The 10929-nt window shown below is 33.0% G+C and overlaps 1 pseudogene; it reads left to right on the top strand.

Annotated features, from left to right (window-relative positions):
• Positions 1–6778: 6778 nt before the first annotated feature.
• LOC145628144 (cytochrome P450 736A117 pseudogene) lies at positions 6779–10266 on the top strand (annotated as a pseudogene).
• The last annotated feature ends 663 nt before the right edge of the window (positions 10267–10929 follow it).

Below are 10929 nucleotides of genomic sequence, written 5' to 3'. Positions count from 1 at the left end.
AACTAAAAATTGAACAAAGAGGGCGACTTTGGTTTTGCCCTTTAAAATTTGATCAAACAGGGCGAAGTTTGAGCAAGGAGGGCAATATCGATTGACTTGTTTGAGTTGTTTTCATAGGGCAAAGAAACATTTCGTCTTGCTTGATTCAATCAAAGAGGGCGAAAATTTTGCCCTATTTGATATTGATCAAAGAGGGCGAAATTTTTTGCCTTCTTTGATATTTAACAAAGAGGGCGAAACATTTGTATGTCCTTTGAAGCTAATAGGACGAAGCTAATAGGGCGACCTGGGGGCGATTTCAAAATCGCCCTCTTTGCCTAATAGGGCGAAATTTGAACCTATGAGGGCGATTTTAATTGCCCTCTTTGATATAATATCTTGTAGTGTAAGTGTGTGAGGTTTTAATTTTAACAAAACAGTTGATGTAATCCGAACTATATGGGTATATAATATTATCATTCAAAAAACTGAAATTTGGGATTTAAACAATTAAATTTAAAGATGAAAAGTAAATATCTAATATTACTAATATTATTATAAAAAAAAAAAATTTTAAAAAAAACTATGTGAACACGAAAAGAGAAAAATAAGTTATGATTTGGATAAATGGACTAAGAATAGGGTTAGTTTATGAAATGTAATGAATTAAATATAAATTTAACCCATCCAATCACGACATTGAAAGGTTGTTCATCATTGGGCCGGGTTTGGTTTTAGGAATATATGTTTAGATGTCGACGTGGCCTTACTGTATTTTACAACCTAATTCAATATTGCCCTAAAACTTTTCCAATATAGAATCAAATCAAACCTGAATCTTGAATTTATATGGACTTAATTAAACTTGTTCTAAATGTCTTACATCATTGAATAGTTACTCCAACTTAAATCCATTATGTTGAACAACTCAACAACTCTATTGTCATTTCTACTCATTGATTATTGTTGTAACTAATAGAGAAAGCTTTACATGATTCAATTACGAAGTGTTATTAGCTACATCCACGAGCAAGCCGTAGCTCTTAGTCTTTCTCTATGTTGTACCGCCTCTTTCCAGTAAAAAGCAAACACGTGTATCACATAGATTGGCCAACTTCAAGAGTGATTAACTTAAAATCGAAAATAACATAATGTATGTACTCGATTTTTATTAAGGTTAGCTCCTCAATATACATTAACATCAGTAGCTTTCACTGTTTTATGTTTCACATGTTTTTGTCGAGCCTTTGGTTGATGTATATTTGAAGTACTATGTGAAGCGAGATTCCCGAGTCATACTTTAAAATTACAAGTAATTAAATGCTTTAAATTTATGTGTTTTACACTTCTTTGCATCCTTTTCTTCAAAGAAATTAAAAAAAAAAAAAAAATATCCTCTAGGAATAGAGATCGTAGACAATGCTTTCTCATCCAACCCTTAAATTCTTGCCATCAAGTGCCCACTTTAATCTGCTATGTGTATGATGATAACGATCTTTGTCATTTGAATCCTCCAAAATAGTATTATTTTCAACTTCTTTTTTTTTTTTCTTTTTTTTTTTTGGGTCACATAAAGGTCAATTAAATTATTTTTACTTATTAATGTAGTAATACTACTCCCTCCGTTTTTGTAAGTACAACAATTCAAAATATGAAAATCCTTTATATTTTTACTAAAAATAAAGGGAAATTATCAATGGTACACCCAAGGTTCGGGCTTTTATCAATGGTACACCAACTTAGTTTTTGTTTATCAGCGGTACACCCAAGGTTTCACACGATTATCAACTATACAATTAACGTTAAACAAACATTAAGTAAAGGTTAAGTTGGGGTTTAATTCGATTTTTTTAACTTAAAAAATTCCCTCCCTTTTTTCCCCTCTTCATTTTCCCTCCTTTATGTACTCTACCTACCCACCCCCTCTTCCTCCATATATAGTTTCCCTCCTTTCTAATTTTCCCTTTTCACACACAAATATACATATAATAATCACAGGCACATTGTGCATAGTTTAAACCATAATTCGCTAACAATTGTACATGGAAACCAAAATTCAACCATTTAAACAAAAAATTCATAGACTACCAAAACTAAGCGAAAGTCAGAAAATCAAAGACTCAGATGAAAACTTACCTTAAGCGATCAACAATGAAGTGCAGAATTTGCTAGAATTTTGTTCAATTCGCCCATCGATTATGGAACCTCACAACAGCAGAAAAAGGGGAGAGAGTGAGAAGGAAGAAAAAGATGAACGATCTTCTGACTTAGGAGTTTTTAATATAGGTAGTTGAGGTTTAAAATGAGCGATTTAATGTATTTGGAGTAGGGAGGCAAATTAGTCATTTCATTTTAAGTGAATTAACCTATAATTAACCTTTAATTAACGTTTGATTAACGTTAGGGTTACTGTAGATGAGTGTATTAAACCTTGGGTGTACCGCTGATAAACAAAAACTAAGTTGGTGTACCATTGATAAAAGCCCAAACCTTGGGTGTACCATTGATAATTTCCCAAAATAAAATGGTTTAATATGTTTACTACAAGATTACCTCAAATTTTGTATCCTTTAAAAAGAAGGCAAAATAGGCTCAATAGCATCAACTATAGGTTGGGTGTAAAGAATAGCACAACCTTAATCGGGTGAACTGTACACCACAACATATTAAGTTTGGTGCAGAAAATATGTCAAATTTTCCAAAAAATTAAAACCGTTAGACTACGTTTTCATTTTTGTATGTAAAACATTTTTGTAATATAATAATACGCCACAAATTGATTCAACAAGTATAACAAATATAATTCTACTATAATTATAAGAAATCACTTTTATAATAAAAATTATTAGAAATCAAGAATTACTACTGGAAATTTAATATATCTAGAGAGAATAACTGAAAAACACAGCAAAAAGTTAAGTTTGCACTTTTTTCGTGCCAAAAAAAAAAAAAAAAAAAAAAAAAAAAAAAAAAAACCACCTTACAATTTGATTTTCAACCTTTCTTTTGTATGAACTATCCTTCAATTTAGTGATTTCATCATTTAATAAGTTCTAATATTTTAATTTACATCTAAGAGAAATTTATTTATACTCAGCCCCATTTTCCCACCATATAGCCTATAAAAACGACCCTAATTCTAAGTTTTCGAAGAGAACAGTCAGAAATGAGTAGATGCAACAACATACTAGCCTAATAACATTAATTTGTGCCATTATTCATCATTGTATCTATTTTAATCATCGTTTTCAAGCAATTCGAAGTCTCTTTTGTATTATGTTAAATGACCAACTCACCAAAAGTTAAAGCTGATAATGTTTGAAGTCGTGTATGATCAATTTACATACTCTCTCACAAACAAATTAAGCAGACGTTGCTTACAGCCGTTTAAAAAGCGGTTTTTTGTATTAGCATGGTACTCCATAATACATAAGAATAAATTAGTTGAAAAACCATCTCTCCCACTTTTGTACCATCTTCACAATAAGTTTACAAATTGCAGCTAAATTGGTCAATATAGCTGCTTTCAATTCTGCTCAGGCGCCCAGCGGCCCCATGAGTACATTGCATGTCTCTCTCATTAACCAAGATATTTTATCAATTGGCTCAAAATTTATCAGTTGTCAGAATAAGCACGTTTAAAGTGATTAATATATCCAAGTGAACATGTCAATACTCCGTCTGTCCCTCCTTTTTTGCTTCATAGCCAATATAGGAGGATAATCTGGTATTTGGTGGTACATTTTTACTCTCTTAATGGTACAATGGTATATTTTGCGTACTATAATACATGTATAATGTACCATTATATTAGAGTATAAGTTATCTGAATAGTACTTTTTGTGTACTGTTATTAATGTAGTGGTACTTTTTGCCATTATATTTTCTACCTTTAAATTCCATTATTTACAAAATATCATCATATTTGTATGGCTAATACATAGGGCGTATGCGTCACGAGTTTTCCGACGGTGAATATTACAAACAATATGGTGACAAAAAAGAGTGAGTCACACCAATTGTTATAATGGTACGTACTAGTAGTTGGAATTTACATAATAGAACTAACTACATGTGTTACAGTAATTAAATTAGTGACTCGTGGTGCATGCTAGTTGCATTATTGACAAAGGGTCACGTTGTGGTTCACTGGACGGAGATATGGAAACAAACCTTGTACGTGCTTTAGGCCAGTGAAATTGACAAAGTTTGTTCGAATCTAATTATAGAAATGAAAATTTGTCGGCAATCACTTTTAAATGAGATTTTTTGTTAGAAAACATGTTTTTAAAACTTGTAAAAAGAGACCTAGTTCATATTTTGTTTGATTCTGGCTTTTGGAGAATTTGTAGCCTTGATCTCGGTTTCACGGAGTACATGACATCTTTTTGACACTTGACATCTCGAGGATTGCTCTTGTTTATTTTTGAAGACTTGATTCTCACCACATTGAAGTACTAGCTCCGATTTTTTTTAGTTGCAACTTTGGGGCATTATTTGAGAGATATAAATTATTCCAAAGTTGCAACTAAAAAAAATCGAAGCCAAGGAAAGATGTTAAATAATTGGCATGAACTTCAAAGTCAATTTTATTTTGTAAAGCAAATGTAATCTAACGTTTTTACTAGAAAGAAAATCATTGCTACCATATAGTATGAATTTGAACTATATGTATACAGGTTGTAGGAAGACTATTAATAACACTATTTTTTCCTCATCTTAAATGTTTAACACTTAAATATTGGAGGTCAATAATTATAAAATTAAATTCAACACAAGTTTGAATAGAAGTACTTTCGACCATTCCAATTATAGTGACAGTTTTATTTGGGTTGGGGGGAACTTACTTTTCCAATAGCCCTGCAGTATTTATCTAGTGTATTATCTCATGGGACGTAAATCCACTTGGATTAGACTTAGTTAGATAGTGGACAAAGCTTTTTGATAGGAAATAAGGGTGTAATTGTATTTGATTAATGCGGAACAAGTCAATGAAAAATAATCAACGAGAAAAAAACAATAAAGAAGATAAACATAGAACACAAGGATTTACGTGGTAAGGTCAAATTAGACCTACATCCACGGGTAGGAGATTCGAGAGCTTCTTCACTATAATGGAGAAAAAACAAGAAAATAATACTAGGAGTCCTAAATCTAATGGCTCAAAAGGTATGATCTAATTGATCAACTAATGAGTGTCTTTATAGCATAAAGAAACCCTAATTAAACCCTAAAATTATTCCTCAAGTATGCTCAAATAGCCTTTATAGCAAGGAAAATTTTTCAAAAATAAGTCAACCTTTATATGGTTAGCTCAAAATAAGCAAACCTTTCGATTAACTCAAAATAAGTCGACCTTTATAAGATATATCTTCTCAAAATGAGTCAAAACCTGTTAGATTAAAAATTAACCGGTAGTTAAGGTAAAACATGTCACGTGTCATTGTGTGATTGGTCCTTTTGTTAAAAGAATAATTAAGATTAATTATTTAGTTATTAACAATTAATTCAATTAATAATTAAATAAAAAAATAAAATAAACAAATAAACTAAAAAATACCCAGCCACCCTCCACCACTGGCCACTGCCAGCCCCTCCCCTTGCTAGAGACCGGCGGCCAGCTTCCTTCACCGGCGCCGGCGACCCCAGCCCACCTTGTCCCCCACCAACGTGACACCTAGCCCATCCCTTTCTCATTCCTGCTCCCCCCTTCCCCCTTTTGGAAATACGAAACTCAAACCCGTTTAGGGTGGTTTCACAAGGGTCCTTTTGGAAACACGAAACCCAAACCCGTTTAGGGTGGTTTCGCAAGGAATGGGTTTAGGGTTTTGATTACGCGTTTCCAGGAGGGTCAATTCATGGTGGGGACGAGGGAGGAGGGGGCATTTTTCAATAGGAGATTGTGGGGAAATGGGAATGGGGAAAGGGGAAGGTGAGGGTGGGGTTGGGGTTGGGGAAACTGAATGAGGAAAAGGGGAAGAGAGTGGTGGGGGGATCGCTGGCGTTGGAGGATGGAGGTGGTCTCGGTGTAGCCGGCCTTCGGCCGCCGGCTGTTGGCAGGGCGGGAAGCTGGCAGTGGTGGAGGGAGGGGGTTTAGCTATTTTTTTTAACTTTAAATCTTTAATAATTTGTTTATCAAATATATTTATAGTTAAACAAAATAAATTTATTAAATTATTTGAAATTATAAAAAATAATATGTTTGGTAGGTTGTAGGTCATTTGACCTAATAAAAGAAAATACTCTTAAAATTCGACTTTTTTTTTGAGTTAATCAAAAGGTTGACTTATTTTGAGTTAACAAAGCAAATGTTGACTTATTCTTGACAAATTTTCCTTATAGAAAAGATTAAAGTTTAGGATATATTACATAAAACACGTAAGCTTAAAACAGACCCAAAAAATTGCCCACGTCATTAGCATCGTTCCAGCTTTGTCAGGTCTTCATAAAATGACCATAACTTTCTCATTTATTATCAGAATTGGGAATGTGACCTATCGTTGGAAATCTCTTGAACTAATCTATCACCTCCAACTTAAATCACCTCAAAACCACTTATATTTTGAGAGATATATGAATTCAAAGTCGACCCTACCAGATTTTGAGTCACAATTTAACACTCTCTCAATCTCTCATCCAACCCTTAGATTATTGCCATCAAGTGCCCAATTCTAAAAATGAAAAGCCATGAAATATTTTTATATATCTTTTCAAAATGAAATAATGTTGACTCAAATTTTGTACCTTTGAAAAATCCTTTATAAATCAAGTACAAGTCATTTTGAAACACCAAATCAAAATGTCTTTCAACCTTCTTCCTTTTGTTCCCTTCATACTCTTCTCAATCTTTCTATACAAATGGCATCTATCAACCAAGCGCAGCACAATGCTTCACTTACCACCCAGCCCACCAAAGCTTCCTATCATAGGAAACCTCCATCAACTCGGTAAATTCCCTCAACGCTCCCTACGATCCCTTTCTCAAAAGTACGGCGATCTCATGTTGCTCTACTTAGGCAACAGACCGACCCTTGTTGTGTCCTCCGCAAATGCAGCCGAGGAAATCATGAAGACACATGACCTCGTGTTTGCCAACCGGCCTAACTTAAGATTCATCAACAAAATCTTCTACGGCGGTAATGACGTAGCTTTTAGTTCATACGGTGAAAAATGGCGGTACATGAAGAGCATCTGTGTGACGCAGCTACTGTCCAGGAGAAGAAGAAGTTGCTCGAGTAATCGAAGAAATCAAGAGCTATGATAGATCAATTCTAAACTTGTCCGGAATTCTATTGGCGCTATTCAAAGGGATTATAAATAGGACGGCCTTAGGACGGACGTGCACCGGTGTTGACGAAAACGGTATCGGCTTTTATAAGCTTATAAAGGACCTTTTGAAGGTGATGGGGAAGGTGAGTGTGGGAGATTACGTTCCTACTTTAAGATGGGTTGATAGATTGAGTGGTTTGGAAAGGCAAGTCGAAAATGTGCGGAAACAATTAAATGATTTTATTGAGAGTATAATTCAAGAGCATGAGATTCGGTTGAATTCAGATCAAGTGTACACTGATGAAGGCGATGAACATCGTATCAAAGACTTTGTAGACGTTTTGCTCAAAGTTCAGAGCGAAAACCCAGAATGGCTTTCAAGAGATAACATCAAGGCCATTATACTGGTAAGCCATTCCCGGTTCTCACCTGATTACCATTGAAAATTGTATAGCAGTCGTTTGAAATATGACTACGATAATGTTTTCTTGATTATATGGTTGATAATTGACATATTTTTCTCCAAATAATAAATTATATTACCTAATTTATGATATAAAATAATATTATCTATATTTTATTTTATAATTTTTTTAGTTTCATTTTTGTAATTTTTATAATTATTTTTATAGTTTCTCCATAAATAATTATTTTATGTTGAATTAAACTTTTCAAATAATTTATTTGCATTGTAGATAATAGGAGACTAATTATCTCTATTTTATAATGTTAAAAATGAACCGATTATATTGTTTATCATCAAAATAATCTGCTAGTCATATTTTAAATGACAACTATAGAATTATATCTACCCACACAGAAAGTATAAAGCTAGTATGTTGTTTAGTTTAGTGTAATTATTTAAGCACCTTATACTTATTTCATATAAAATTAGAAAAAAAAAATAAATTCTCATCATAATTTATCATTTTAAGTGAATTTTTTGAAAATTTTGACTTTTACCACCTTCAAAAACTCACTTAATTGAATTTACCACCTACATAAAATAAAGTTTTACTTTAGCACCACATAAAAAAATAAACTTTGATTTTACCACCTAATTCTAACTCCGGTGACGGAAAATGACTGTGGGGCCCACTATAACGACTACTTTTTGAAATTTTCTCCAATTTCTCTCGATTTCCTTTTCTATTTAAACCCATCTTCTTCATTTCTACAATTCATGGTGTAATTGAGGTTGTTTCATGCGATTTTGTTCTCAAATCCTTAAATTTGTTGACCCCTAAAAATCTTACATCAAATTCGTCTAGATTTGTGGTCCTTGAATCAAGTCAGCAGTTCTACAAGAAATAGGAAGAAGGTACCCAAATTCCATGATGTATTTTGTAATTTTTTGCATTTGTTGTCGTGATTATATTCCAATTCTTAAGTGTAATTGAAATTGCACATATGACTTATTAATTGAACCCCAATTTCAGCGGAAAAAAATTAGGGTTCATGGTAGTGAAAATTAAATTGGGGTTTTTGAAATTGTAATTGGATAGTAAAATTAGGCTTAGGTTATGCTAATTGTGTTAAAATAAAACTAATTTCAATGTTGTTGTAATGAATTTTAGAAGGAAATGTCTTCTATAAGTATGTCATCTTCAAAGAGAAAACATGTCAATGTGGAGTTCCAATGGCAAGGCTGCAGTAGATTTAGGGTTTTACTTTTACACAGAGAAAGATGAAATTCAGAGGAGAGAGAAGAAATTTAATGGGAACAAGGTGAGAAAATGATAGAAATTGTATAGGAAAGGTGAGAAAAGGAAGAGAGAGAGGGAAATCGGGTTTGGAACATTAAATTTGGAGGAAAATGAAAGAAAGTGGTCCCACAGTCATTTTTCGTCACCGATGTTAGAATTAGATGATCAAAATTTATTTTTGTGTGGTTGTAAAGTAAAACTTTATTTTATGTAGGTGGTAAATTCAATTAAGTGATTTTTTGAAGGTGGTAAAAGTGAAAATTTCCGAATTTTTTTTATGTGATGATCTTATTTTATTTATTTATTTATTTATTTTTGAAAATTTGATGATCATATTAACTCCACATAAAGTTTGATTGAATCTTTAAATAAATAAATAATTAAAAGTAATTTATTTAGATTTGTTTCAATGTGCATTTTCAAATATTAAATTTTTTTTACTCCTACAAATTATTGAAGATATTAATGTAAAAAATGGGTTGTGAAACCGTGAAAACAAGTGGGTTAAACATAGAATACTTGTTTGAATAGAGCAAATATAACCTTTTGTAAATTCATCGTGTCATTATTATAAATTGCACGACGTATGAATTATATTTTGTTCAGGACATGTTTGTTGCTGGGACGGAAACATCTAGCACAACGTTGGAGTGGGCAATGACAGAATTAATAAGGAATCCAATGATCATGAAAAAACTACAAAAGCAAGTAAGGGAAAATGTCAAAACAAATACAAGAAGATTAAACGAGGATGATTTGGAGAATATGAAGTATCTTAAGGCAGTGATCAAGGAAACACTTCGACTACATCCACCTGCTCCTTTGCTCTTATTTCGTGAATCCTCCAAAGATGTCAAAATCAGAAACTACGACATTGTTGCAAGAACTCAAGTTATAATAAACGCATGGGCAATCCAACTCGACCCTCAATTTTGGCAAGACCCTTCTGAGTTCCAACCCGAAAGATTTATGGACGACGCCTCATCTGTTGATTTGAGGGGCAAACATTTTCAATTCATTCCGTTGGGAGCCGGGAGAAGAGGTTGCCCGGGAGCATACTATGGCATGGCTAGCGCCGAAATTGTATTAGCTAGCCTTGTTTATGAGTTTAATTGGGCGTTACCAAATGGAAGACAAGGAGAAACATTAGATGTTGCAGAAAGTCCAGGCGCCGGTGTTGGACGACTAAATCCTCTGAAGGTCATCGCGACTCCAACTAATATTTACAAGTGAACGAATTCTCTATTTAGCTCAACACTTAATATATTATTTGTGTAGATCGTGAATAAGTGAGGAAAATTTGGTCATTTCAATTTCATTAATCTATGTCATGTTTATGAATATTGTGATAAGGATTGACCATAAACTCCTCTTAATTAGCTCCTTGATTGTATCCATGATTATTGATGTATATAAACTCCATATTATTCTCTCTTAATTTCCTCCCTAATCCTAGCCTTTTAATCTTTTGTTACCTTTCTTAGTTGCTAATTACTAGCATTGTAACGGTATATATATTGGTCACATATGTCAATAAAATACAATCACTTCTTCTCTTTTCCTAATACGAAGTATATTAATGCTATAGTTGTATGAATAACTCAGGGAATGTTTATTTCAACTTAATTTCAGTACAGTTCAGCTCCAATCAGTTCAGTTTAGTTCATTTCAGTTCAGCTCTTAATTTCCTTCTTTCATAAAATATTCATTTAAGTTCAGTTCAGTTCAGTTCATTTCAATTCAGCTCTCAATTTCTTTCTTTTATAAAAATATTCATTTCAGCTCATTTCAGTAAATGTGAACAGGCCCTTAGTAGCAAATAATTTGAAGTTAATGGAGACCATGCTAAATGTATGGAATTGATATGGGACAAGGGCCGATATGCTCCAAAAAGCAGACATATCGGCCATCTTAGCTTTTCGATACTTGGCACGTGTAAGTTTTATCATTGACACTTGGCGAGAAAAGTCTTGCA

This window comes from Chenopodium album, chromosome 4, assembly GCF_948465745.1.
Source record: "Chenopodium album chromosome 4, dcCheAlbu1.1, whole genome shotgun sequence".
Classification (NCBI taxonomy): Eukaryota; Viridiplantae; Streptophyta; class Magnoliopsida; order Caryophyllales; family Amaranthaceae; genus Chenopodium; species Chenopodium album.
The sequence above is the reverse complement of the archived record's forward strand: the minus strand, read 5'-3'. Positions and strand labels throughout refer to the sequence as shown.